The sequence below is a fragment of the Protopterus annectens genome, chromosome 2.part1, assembly GCF_019279795.1.
Source record: "Protopterus annectens isolate FY-2018-M chromosome 2.part1, PAN1.0, whole genome shotgun sequence".
Lineage (NCBI taxonomy): Eukaryota > Metazoa > Chordata > Ceratodontiformes > Protopteridae > Protopterus > Protopterus annectens.
In genome coordinates, this window is record NC_056729.1 from 1,427,323,423 (window position 1) to 1,427,336,556 (window position 13,134).

Genomic DNA, 13,134 nt, shown 5'->3' on the forward strand with positions numbered 1-13,134 from the left:
AAGAATTGGCCCTTTCCAGTCTTTTCCAGGCCTTCTCAGTCCAAACCCAGGAACAGAAGATCACCTAAGCTACAGTCTCAAGGTACACACAGGCCTAAGCAGTGGGGGGCTCCCACTTCCAAAGCTGGAAGTAGTAAGACACCCCCCTATGGAAAAATGTCACAATAACTTAACCTTAACTCTTCCATGCCCTGCTCAACTGCCTGCTCCCTTAGGGGGAAAGCTGACACTGCATGCAAAAAACTGGGAACTCCTTACCCAGGACAAATGGGTTTTAAATATAGTTTTCCAAGGATACAGATTCCGCTTCCACACCTTACCATCCCCAAACGGTTGGCCAGACCTACCCCCAAATCAATGGGCAGAGGCTCAACAGCAGGTTCTCTCTCTTCTCTTCTAAGTATCAGGGCTGTTCTCCCTGTCCCAGCAGAAGAAAGGGGACAAGGTTTTTACTCAAGACTTTTCCTGGTACCCAGAAAAGAGAGCTCCTGGCGTCCTATCGTGGACCTCTCTATTCTAAACACCTTTTTGGTAATCCCAAAATTCAAAATGCTAACTCTTCAACAGCTGCTTTCTATGCTAGGCAAAGATGCCTGGTTGGCAACCTTACACTTAAAGGAAGCTTACCTGCACATTCCAGTTAGGGAATCTTGCAGGAAATACCTACGCTTCAGAGCAGGCTACATGCACTATCAGTTCTCTGCACTTCCCTTTGGCTTATCTACTGCGCCCAAGGGTATTCACAAAGTGTCTAGCTCCAGCCATTGCATTTTGCAGGCAGTGAAATATTCAAATATACCCATACCTGGACGATTGTCTACTTCAGGCAGAAGCCAGGGCATGCTATTAAAACATCTGTCATTTGTAAAGAAACTTCTAACCTCGCTGGGGTACACCCATAAACGAAAAGAAATCTCATCTGGTACCCTGCCAACAGATTGTATTCCTGGGAGCAAGCTTGAATACAACTTCCCAGATGGCTTATCTCACGCCAGAGAAACACGTTTATTTGGCAACCTACTTCAAACTACTGGCCACAAAGACCCAGCTATCTGCAAGGAAAATATTGCAAGCCCTGGGGTTCATGGCCTCTTGCATTCTACTAATTCCATATGCAAGACTGCATATGAGGAAACTACAGTGGTATCTAAAAAGCCTATGGTGTCAATATTATCACGACCTGGAATCAATGATTCCTATCATTCCTTGTATAAAGATAGAGTTCCTTTGGTGGGCCAAAGGCCTGCCACCTCAACAAGGGGCTCTCTTTCAGTCTACCCCTGCCGCCCAAACCCTGACTGCAGATGCATCAGACTATGCATGGGGGGGCTCACTTCGCAGGGCAGTGCATTCAGGGCAAATGGAACCCGAGTCCAATGCACCTGCATTTCAACCAAAAAGAAATGTTAGCTGTACAGGATTCCCTGACAGCTTTCAAAGACAACATCCTTCCAGGACAAATACTGATAACAGACAACACCACAGTTACGTGGTACATAAACAAGCAGGGAGGAACCCACTTGTACCCTCTCTGCAGACTAGCCATGGCTTTGTGGAACACACCTTGAGCTACCAAGTGCACCTACAAGCTCAATTCCTGCCAGGCAAGCTAAATTCACTGGCCGATGACCTAAGCAGAAATCTCATGGACCCACACGAATGGAAACTGGAACCAAAAATATTCAGCCTCTTCAGGAACAAATGGGGGACTCCAAAGATAGACATGTTTGCCTCCCCTCAGAACTACCAATTGGACAAATTCCGCACAAGGTCTCCCCACAATCAAGCTTGGAAAGTGGATGCTCTGTCCTTTACCTGGGAAAGCCTCTTGGTTTGTGCCTTTCCCCCCTCTGCCTCTCCTCTCAAAAGATCAAACAGGACAAGCCAAGGACAATACTGATTGCACCAGACTGGCCTTGCCAGCACTGGTACCCCCTCTTGCGCAGTATGGTATTGCTGGAGCCATGGCACCTACCTCAGACACCTTCCCTGCTGTCCCAGCAGGCAGGCCAGATTTTGCACCCTCAGCTTCAAACCCTGAACCTTGCAGCGTGGCTAATTCCTTGAGCTCTCCAATAGCATCCTTCAGTAAGCAGGTGCTAGATGTCATTCTGGAAGCAAGGAGGCCTAGTACTAGAAACTCCTATGTTGAAAAGTGGAAAACATATTGTTCCTGGAGCCAGACTCAGGGGATGGGCACAACGGTGCCCAGCTTACCTCATATTATTCAGTACTTAACAGAAATGCTCCACAGGGGCCTATCCTTCTCGTCAATTAAAATTCATGCCTCTGCCGTTTTAGCACATTATAATACTGAGCCACCCCTCTTCTCTCTCCCCTTGCTAAAACAATTCCTTAGAGGGGCCAAAAATTTAAGACCCCCCCCCAGGAGAGCTCCCACTCCAGCCTAGGACCTTAACTTTGTATTGGAAAAGCTCACTCCCCCCCCCCCCCCCTTTGAGCCAGCTGCAACAGCAGAGTTGAAATTAGGTTGAACAAGACATAACTGTTGGTGGATCAGAGGCTTTTAAGTTCTGAAGTGTGTGCATGCAGACATCACATCTAAGGACCCTGGTTTATGGCCCTATGTGTGATGTCCCACGCACCTACAGCAACCAGGCTTAAGCTTTTGTATAAGGAGCTGACATTCGGGGTCACCTGAGGAGAAGAATCCCACACTAAGAGTACTGCAACATAGGAATAGAAGGACATTTCAAAGTTACTTCATTATGTTGGGCATGAGTCATACAAAACATTATCGGAAAGGGACAGGGTTGAGGGAGGACAAGATTACGTGTATACATCAAGCCCCATTGGTAGCCATGTTGTGGAAAACAGGCTAAAACTACAAATAAAGCACTTAGAGTGATTTATGAGGTGTTAAAACAGGTCAGGAAACAGACAGTGTGAAAAAAACTTGGTTCTACGGTGGAGTTTTCCTTTAAATAGAACGTACTAGAAGGATACATATGTCTCACAGCAAATACTACTTCTCTGGAACCACCGTCCTTTCCATATGACATTGTGTCTCTCTCACTTTATTTAAGAATAAACTAGATGTATGGATGGAGAACCATAAGTTCAATCCAAATTTTTACCCTTGTCCATTATGGATGGGAAGAACATGTAAAACTTACTTCAAAGTTATAGATCTGATTTAGTCCTTCCCATTCTTCCTCAACATATGGGTTACAGACCAGGCCTCAGATGCGACTCTGCCACCTACCACAGACTTGGTGATCCAATTCTTGAGCTCCTTCCTGTACCCATAATGCACCACTCAGCTGACAATACCCCAGATCTCATTTGCTGCCATCTGACATGAATGCAGATCCTCTTGTCAGGAGCTTAGTGTTAGATTTTTTTGATAATTGTGAGTAGTTTTCTATTTTGTTTGACCTTTTTCTATAATCTTGTTTACTGTCTTCCTTCTACTCTTTAGTTTATTGGGTGTATGGCCTTCTATTCCAGTGTTGCAGTATTCTACTTATGGGGTTTACCCTTCTTCCTCTCCAGTTCGTCCGGCCAGGTTTCCAAAGATTTTCAGTCCGTCTTGGTGCGTTGGACATCTGACATGGCTGCAGGAATGTGGGCCTTAAAAGTGACATCTGCACGCACCAACCCTCAGAACATTTCAGCTGTCAGTCATACACCAGGTAATCGTGCTTCTTGCAGACGTCCGATCGAAAGAAGATTCAGTTAAGTACCCTGTTTGGGATTCTTTCACTCCTACTTTATAGTCTCTTCATGTCATCCAGTAAGGGCAAGTGCGGTCGACAGATTCCCCACAAAGACACCCATGACCAGTGTCTCTTTTGTTTAGGCAGGGAACATGACCACAAGAACTAGGCCATGTGCCGATTGTTTGTCCCTAAGACCTTACACCGCCATTTACAGTCCTTGGATTTGTATTTAGAGAATCAGCGTTTGAAACAGGTAGTGTTAGGGATGGAGGCCACGTCCTACGCCCCGTCTAAACCACCTAGGAAGAGGGCCAGGTCCTTGTGGCCTATTTCGTCAGCTGCGCCTCTGTCTGCTGTACCTCAGTCTGTAGTCTTATGTCAGCTTGGCCGAGGATCTGGCATGCACCGGTATAGATAAAGCGGGTACCTCTGAGGAAGCCGCACAGTTTCGAGCGGATGACATCTCCACAGAGGATTTACCGGCGCCTGCCTTAGACACTGGGGGGAGCCAGCGTTCACTTTGGGCCCATCGGATGGCACCTCCGCCATCCCGACATCTGACCCAAGGCGTATCCGTAGCCAGACGTCATTGACCTTTTTAAAGAAAAAGCAAAAAACAAGACACCTTACTCCAGCCTCTGAAAGCATACTAGACTGGCAGGCCTTCAGCCAGAGCTTGTTCAATGCTTTTATGGCCCTTAGGCCTTCAGCAGATCCCTCTGCCACTGCTCCCCCCCTCCTTATTCCCAGACCTCTCATCCATGAAAGGAGGGTAGATCAGCCTGAAGAGGATGAATTGTCTGATTCCTCTAAGGACTCTGTTTCATACTCCTCCCAGATCTCATACCCCTGGGATATGAATCTCTTGAGGAGGGCTCTGTTGAAACTGACTCCCCTGCAGAGGATCTAATCTTTGGGGAAACTGTTAATAAGATGAAAGGCCACTTAAAGTGGTAATCCTCTGATATGACTGATGTACAAAAGAGGTTTTATAACCTTATTCAAATGGACTGTCCCAGTCCTTCTGCCATCCCTCCTATTCAACCAGCATTCCTGGATACATTTGCCTCAGCATCCATTAACCCGGATTCCCAACCTCCAGCCCCACGTAGAGCAGACTGACTATATGAAGTCCCTGAGATGGAGAAATTTCTCTTTAAGTGCCCTCCTGCTGATCCTGCCACTATCTCCATCTCTACAGATAGGGCCACCAAGCTCCTTCCTACCACCACCACTATCCTCCCCGCTAAGGACAGCAAGACTGTGGAGAGGTTGGGAAAGAAAATCTACATCTGTGCTACCCTTTCTCATTTAGAGCCACCTACTACCAAACTCACATGATCAAATACTCATTAGCTCTGCTGGAAAAAGCTAGAAAGGATTTAGATGACATCCCTGACTGTGCAGCCAAAGCTTCCTTGTCTTCACTGATAGCACTCATCTCTCAAGTGAATAGACACTCATTAAGTTGCAGTTATGATACAGCTGAAGCCTCAGCCAGGTCAGCTGCATACGCTTCAGTACTAAGAAGGTACTCATGGCTGCGACTTCAGCCTTTCAGATGGCTTCAAGTCCAAACTCCTTGATGCACCTTTGGATCATTCAGCCCTTTTTGGTACAAAAGTGGCTGACCTGTTTAAATCCTTGCAACAGAAAGGAAAAGAATTACAGGACCTAAAATACATCCTAGTCTCACCTATTCCAAAGTTCCAGAAGAACTACCCGGGAAAGACACAGTTTATCAGGAAAACCTCCAGGCCTCTAGCCCCCCCCCCCCAATCTAACAGACCCCCTAGAAGAAAGCATCCTCAGGATAGGCCTTCTCAGTCTTTCAGCCAAAGGCCTCCCTTTCCTGATAGGGCAAGTAGTGCCTGACTGCCTGCCAAAATTTCAGCCCCCATCCATACCCCTACCTGCCCATCTCTCTCACGGTCTCCCTGCGTGGTCACTCATTACCACAGACAAATGGGTTCTGTCCATCATACAGAATGGCTACTTCATGTCCTGGATCACCCCCCAATAAGACTGGCTATATACCACAGCTTCCTCCCAGTCAACTACCCCTCCTCCAGCAGGTTACTTTCTTGCTGCACTTAACTGTTTTCCGCCTAAACGCAGATTTTCCAGCATTTATTGTGATTTAAAATCTTGTTTTTTCACATATTGTACTTATTTGACTGCCTGCACTTTTAAAAAGTTGTTTTTTGTTTAAATAATTTAACTGTTGTAGGCTACACACTAAAGTGCGATAGCCTTTTCTGATCGTTTGTAGTCATTTAAAGCTGTTTTAAGTTTATTGTTTACTGTTTTTGCCTTATCTTTTCAAAAAAAAAAAAAATTCCTTGTTTCCCACCTTTTTAAGCTAGTATAGTCCAGTTTTCAGGCTAGTGCTGAATTCAGGATTGTGATACTAGTTTCTGAGTTGCCCATACCTTACTTGGATAGAAGGAAGTTTCTCTGTTCACCTGTGAGAGAGGGGAGCTTTGAGCAACCTATCTGTTCCTGGAGGAGTGGTTCCAGCCCAGAAGTTAGTAGTTTATTGGCCATTTTGGGCTAATTTCTCTCTTTCGTTTCCCTACTATAAAAAACACATTTGCACGGTTTTGCGCACCGGGTAGCTTCAGTTAAATTATTCCCGGCTCCACCAAGTCTCCTCTTCAGTTTTTCCCTTCAAACTAGTGTGATTCTCAACCTAAGCACTCAAAAAGCATCTTACAGCCCAGCACTTGCTCAGAACTAATAGCAAGCAATAATATACCCAGACACTGATTGCCTAGCAGGGCAAGGCTCTTTATTCACCCCTCACCAACCAAGTGACTAAGCAGCTCACCCTACTATTCAGGCATGACCAAAGGGCAACTTCAGGTGCACTCTCCAGTCCAGCTGGTGAATCTGGGTACCCTGAGGCAATGTTGCAACTGCCTCATTTACACAGACAACCCTCTCCTCCTGCCACAAAACACTAACATATGTGAGAGATGCAATTATACAGCCAAACTGGAAGCTAAGCTGTCTCCACCCAAGACTGGAACAGACAGTCAAGAGGGGAAGGTTAATACTTGCACCACATCTCCAGCCGCATACAGACCTACTAAAACAGCACTGTCAAAAAATACACAAAATCATACTCGGAGGCTATAAGTAAAAACCTGCAAAAGCATCAGAGACCTCCAAAGCAGACACCCAAATAACCTGCACTTCCCATCAGAAACCAGACAACACATAAAACACAAAATCAGTGTGCCACACAATCACAGCCCTTAAGGCGAAATAACATACCTAACACACTAGTAATAGGTGACTCTATAGTCAGGCACACTGACGTCCCACTCACTAGGCTGGATAAGCAGAAGGTTACTGTTAGCTGCCTGTCGGGAGCCAGAATCCGCCACATAACAAGCACTCAGGTCACTCCAGAACAAGTACAAATATGACTCTGTCATTGTTCATGTTGGTGTGAATGACCTGAGACGTACCTCCCTGGACTACATGAAGAGACATGGAAGAGCTCTCTCATCATGCAGCCCAGGCTGGTATGAGCCTGACCCTGAGTAGCATCCTGCCCCCACCAAGAATAATACCACAATATAAAGAAAAAAAGTTATCAATTTCAACAATTGGCTAAGCTTCTGATGTTCTTCGTGTTTCACTGTTGCAGTCATTACATTTGGGTAATCTGCTGGCAGGTTGCCCTCAGTCAGCCTGAATTCCAAAGTCTTGGGTCCTGCGTCGGTTGCTGTCTTCACTTCCATGACGTCAGGTCATCCGGTATAAAACATGCATCTGACTCCATTTTCTTTAGTCTTTCTTGCCACGCAGTGCCCGAAGCAGAAGCATTTTCGCAAGTGCCGGTCGGCCGACTACTGAAAAATTGAGTTTGAGTTTCAGAACCGAAGTCTTCACTAAAGCTAAGTACCCCATTGGGGAAACTTTTTCTTGCTTTTTACCGATGTCAGAAAAAGTTACTAATTGTATTACTTGTGGGAAGCAAATACCTCATAAGGATTTCCATTCATACTGTATTCCTTGCCTAGGCCCTGATCACAACGTGCCTGGTTGTCGGTTTTGTGCTAGAATTTAACCAATGCACTATTAAGAATCGGTATATTTTTGCATCAAAGTATTTTGGAAACAGATTTAACTACCCAGAAATGTCGTCAGATAGCAATCTGACTACCGGAGTACATAAAAAATGCAAGGAAAAGGACAGAGAAAGGCAGTCGAGATCCAAAACCGACGACGAAGCTTCTCTTAAGCCAGTCGCCGGTACTCAGTGAGGCACTTTCGCAGCCCCTGATACCCGCTACCTTCGAGTCGCAGGCCTCTACTGACATCCATGTGGAGTCAGGCATGCCGCAAGATACTCAAGGTATTGGACCGACGGATGTATCTCCCTCAGATGGGTCCGGAGCCGCTGAGCAGGCACCAGCTTCTGAGGGTGTATTCAGACCTCATCATTTGTATATCAAACCGACGACAGCTGCAAAACCAAAGACAAAAGCAACTTCTAAAACTAAAAAACTGAAGCATGAGCCACGTGCACCGGCCTCTATGCCCAAAAAACAGATGATCAAAATGGCTGAAGACCTTATTACCTTGATCAGGGGTTCCCATCCCCCTCCAGATAAGTGGCCTAGGCAAGACACTGATTATGAATCTTCAGATCAGGTTTCTATTTCTTCTGATTCCTCTTCTGATCAGGAATTGTCTATGCCTCCCTATGAGGATTCTGATGCTGAGGAGTCTATTCCTTCTGCATCTCCTCCTGAGGATTATTAATTTGGAGAAACCTTGCATAACTTGAGGGAGCATTTTCACTGGGAGAGTCCAGATTTCTCAGAATCAAAAAAGAGGCTCAGAGATTTTCTTCTTCTCCCTCAGCACAAGTCTTTAGCCATCCCTCTGTGTTAGACATTGTGGATGATGTGTTTTCAGAGTCAAGCTTGACCCCGACTCCTTACCTCCGGCTCCCGCTAAGCCTGACAGATACTACAGGGTACCTGACACACATAATTTTTTATTTAGAAACCCAGCTGCTGATCCTGAAACTATTTCACAGGGTCCAAAGGGAGTTAAGGCCTCAACAGCAAAAAATCCTACACCCTCTGACAGAGATTCAAGAGCACTAGACAGATGGGGCAAAAAGGTTTATACATCTGCAACCTTGGCAATCAGGGCCTTAACTGTCAATTTCATATGATTAAGTACCAACAACATGTTATGGGATTGCTGAAACAGAAAATGATGTTGATTTCAGAATGTGCACAAAATAAAGAATTGCAGGAATTCTTGCATACAGCTGAGCAAGTTGGAAAGCATACTTTGCAGTGTGGTTTTGATTCTTTAGAGGCCTCCTGCAGGGCCACAGTTACTGGATCTGTGATTAGGAGGCATGCCTGGTTAAAGGAACAAAATTTACCTGATCATGTTAAAGCTAAATTGCTAGATGCACCTTTACAGCATGATTCTCCATTTGGTATTAAGGTAGAAGAGGTTCTAAAGAAAATGGAAGACAAAGCTAAGTCTATGCAAACTGTTAAAGACTTCTTACAAGTGCAGCCACCAAGATTCAGTAGACACTGGCCTACAAAAAATTGGTCCTTTCCTGTGTCAGAGCTCAAAGGGGCAAATCCAGGCGCCCTAAGGGTTCCAGATACCAGGCGCAAGATTCATACAGGTCAAAGCAATGGGGCACTTCCACCTCCAAATTTGGAGGAGATGAAGCGCAAACCTACAGAAAGCAATCCTAATGACTTCCCTCTGCCTACACCAAGCACTTATCTTTTGGCAGCACCCATAGGGGAAAAATTAGCACTTTTTGCTCAAAGTTGGCAGTTAATAACTTAGGATAAGTGGGTACCAAACATCATATCACAGGGATACAGATTCCATTTCCACACTCTGCCAATGGCAAATGGTTGGCCAGATCTGCCAAAAAGTCAATGGGCAGAGGCACAGAAACAGGTTACGTCCCTCATGGACATGGGGACCATTCAGGCAGTACCAGAACAGGAAAAAGGACAAGGTTTTTACTCAAGAATGTTCATGGTGCCCAGAAAGGACAAGGCCTTGCGGCCAGTACTGGATTTATCGATTTTGAACACATACCTGAACATTCCAAAATTCAAAATGCTGACTTGCAGCAGCTTCTGCCCATGCTGGGCAAGAATGCTTGGCTGGTGACTTTAGACCTACAAGAGGCATACCTGCATGTCGCTATAAGACAATCTTGCAGAAGATACCTCAGATTCAAGGCTGGCTTAATGCATTACCAATTCTCTGCACTGCCCTTTGGCTTATCTACTGCACCCAGGGTCTTTACAAAGTGCCTGGCACCAGTAATTGCATTTTTCAGACAAAGAAGTATGCAGATATATCCTTACTTGGACGACTGTCTCATTCAAGCAGAGAAAAAAGACACTCTTCGACACCTGGAGTTTGTGAGACGGCTTCTAACATGCCTAGGGTACACAATAAACGAAAAGAAATCACAACTGGTACCCTCTCAAAAGATAACATTCCTGGGTGCAAGCTTAGATACAACTGCCCAGATGGCTTACCTCATGCCAGACAAGCAAAGGCAACTGACTAGTTACTTCAAACTGATGGCAACAAAGACCCAGTCTTCTGCAAGACAAACTCTGCAGTCTCTGGGCTTCGTGGCATCCTGCATCCTACTAATTCCATATGCAAGACTGCATATGAGGAAACTTCAATGGTACCTAAAAAGTTTATGGAGTCAACATTCACACAGTTTGGAAACAATGATTCCTCTCATTCCCTGCCTGCAACAAGAGTTTCTATGGTGGGCAAAGGCATGTCACCAAAACATGGGACTGCCCTTCACTCTACCCCCGCCAGCAAAATCTTAACAGCAGATGCATCAGATTATGCCTAGGGGGCCCACATGGCAGGAAGATGCATTCAGGGCTTATGGGCACCAAAGCAAATGCATCTGCATGTCAACCAGAAAGAGATGCTAGCTGTTCAAAATGCCCTAACAGCCTTCAAGGACTTTGCTTCATCCAGGACAACTACTGATAAAGACAGACAACACAGACATGTGGCACATAAGCAAGGGGGCACACACTCGTACCCTGTTTGCAGATTAACCATGGCACTGTGGGACACAGCTTTGACCTACCAAATACATCTTCAAGCTCAATTCCTGCCAGGAAAACAAAACACTCTGGCAGACGATTTAAGCAGAAATCTTATGGATCCTCACAAGTGGAATCTAAATCCACAAGTCTTCAGCATATTAACAGAGAAATGTGGGAGCCCAAACATAGACCTTTTTGCTTCTCCTCAAAATTATCAGTTGAAAAGGTTCTGCACAAGGACTTACCACAGACAAGCATGGAAAGTGGACGCCCTGTCCTTCAGTTGGAATAACCTATTTGTTTACGCCTTTCCTCCTCTGCCTCTTCTACCCAAGGTCCTCCTGAAAGTCAGACAAGAGAAGCCAAAGATGGTATTAATTGCCCCGGACTGGCCCCGCCAGTACTGGTACCCAATCCTAAGGAACTTGTCTCAATACCCAGCTTGGACCTTGACTCAAAGACCACAACTACTGTCCCAGCAAAACAATCAGATCCTGCACAATCAACTACAGACTCTGAACCTGGCAGCATGGCTAATCATGTAGTCATGCAAACACCTCTCAGTAAAGCTGTGATGGATGTCATTCTGGAAGCCAGAAGGTCTAGTACTAGAAAATCTTATGCTGACAAATGGAAGAGATTCTGTGCTTGGAATCAAGCACAAGGAACTGATACAGCAGAACCAAATATTCCTCAGATATTACAATACTTAACTGAGATGCTTGACAAAGTCCTTTCTTTCTCATCAGTCAAAATCCACGCCTCTGCCATTTTGGCTCATTACAATACAGAGCCACCAATCTTTTCTCATCCTTTACTAAAGCAGTATCTTAGAGGAGCCAAAAATTTAAGGCCTCCTAGATCACCATTATCTGCATGGGACCTCAATTATGTGTTGGAAATGCTCACGCTGCCGCCATTTGAACCAGCTGCTACCGCTGATATAAAGTTCTTATCATGGAAAACAGCTCTGCTGCTAGCTATTACTTCAGCAAGAAGAGATGGTCTTCGTGTTTCACTGTTGCAGTCATTACATTTGGGTTATCCTGCTAGCAGGTTGCCCTCACTCGGCCTGAATTCCAAAGTCTTGGGTCCTGCATTGGTTGCGGTCGCCTTTACCCTGACGTCAGGTCATCAGGGGTATAAAAGATGCAGCCGACGCCATTTTCTTCAGTCTTTCTTGCCACGCGGGGCCCGAAGCAGAAGCTGTTCGCAAGTGCCGGTCGGCCGACTCCTGAGATTTTTGTGTTCATTTTTGTGTTCAAGTTTCAGATCCGAAGTCTTCATTACCTCATTGGGGAAACTTTTTTCTTGCTCCAGACCAACGTCTGAAAAAGTTAATAATTGTATTTCTTGTGGGAAGCAAATACCTCATAAGGACTTTCATTCATACTGTATTCCTTGCCTAGGCCCTGACCACGATGTTTCTAGTTGTCGGTTTTCTGCTAGATTTAACCAATGCACTATTAAGCGTCGGTACGATTTTGCATTAAGCTGTTTTGGGCGAAGATTTAATTATACAATGTCGTCGGATGGCCATCCGACTACCGGAGTTCACACAAAACGCAAAGAAAAAGACAGGCAACCGAGGTCCAAAACGGACGACGAAGCTTCTCCTAAGCAAGTTGCCGGTTCTCAGTGAAGCGCTTTCGCAGCTCCTGACATCTGGTACTTTAGAATCACAGGCCGCTTCTGATTCCCACGTGGAGTCGGCCAGGCCGCTGAAAACTCGAGGTATTGGAGCCTCGGAGATTAATCCCTCAGATGGGTCCAGAGCTGCTGAGCAGGCATCGGCTTCTGACTCCCACGTGGAGTTGGCCAGGCCGCTGGAAACTCAAAGTATTGGAGCCTCGGAGATTAATCCCTCAGATGGGTCCAGAGCTGCTGAGCAGGCATCGGCTTCTGAGGGTGTATTCAGACCTAAACAATTACATACTAAACCGACATCAAAGGCAAAGACTAAAACACCTTTATAGGCAAAGAAACAAGTTCACCAGCCACATGGACAGGCCTCCATGCCCAAAAAACAGATGCTCAAAATGGTTGAAGACTTAATTACCTTGATCAGGGGTTCCCATCCCCCTCCTGATAAGAGGCCTAGGCAAGAGACAGACTATGAATCTTCAGATCAGGTTTCCATTTCTTCAGATTCCTCTTCTGATCAGGAATATTATCTTCCCCCCTATGAGGATTCTGATGGTGAATAATCAATTCCTTCATCTTCTCCTCCTGAGGATTACTCTTTTGGGGAAACCTTGCATACCATGAGGGAGCACTTCCACTGGGAGAGTCAAGATTTTTCACAATCTAAGAAGAGGCTCAGAGACTTCCTTTTACTACCTGAACAC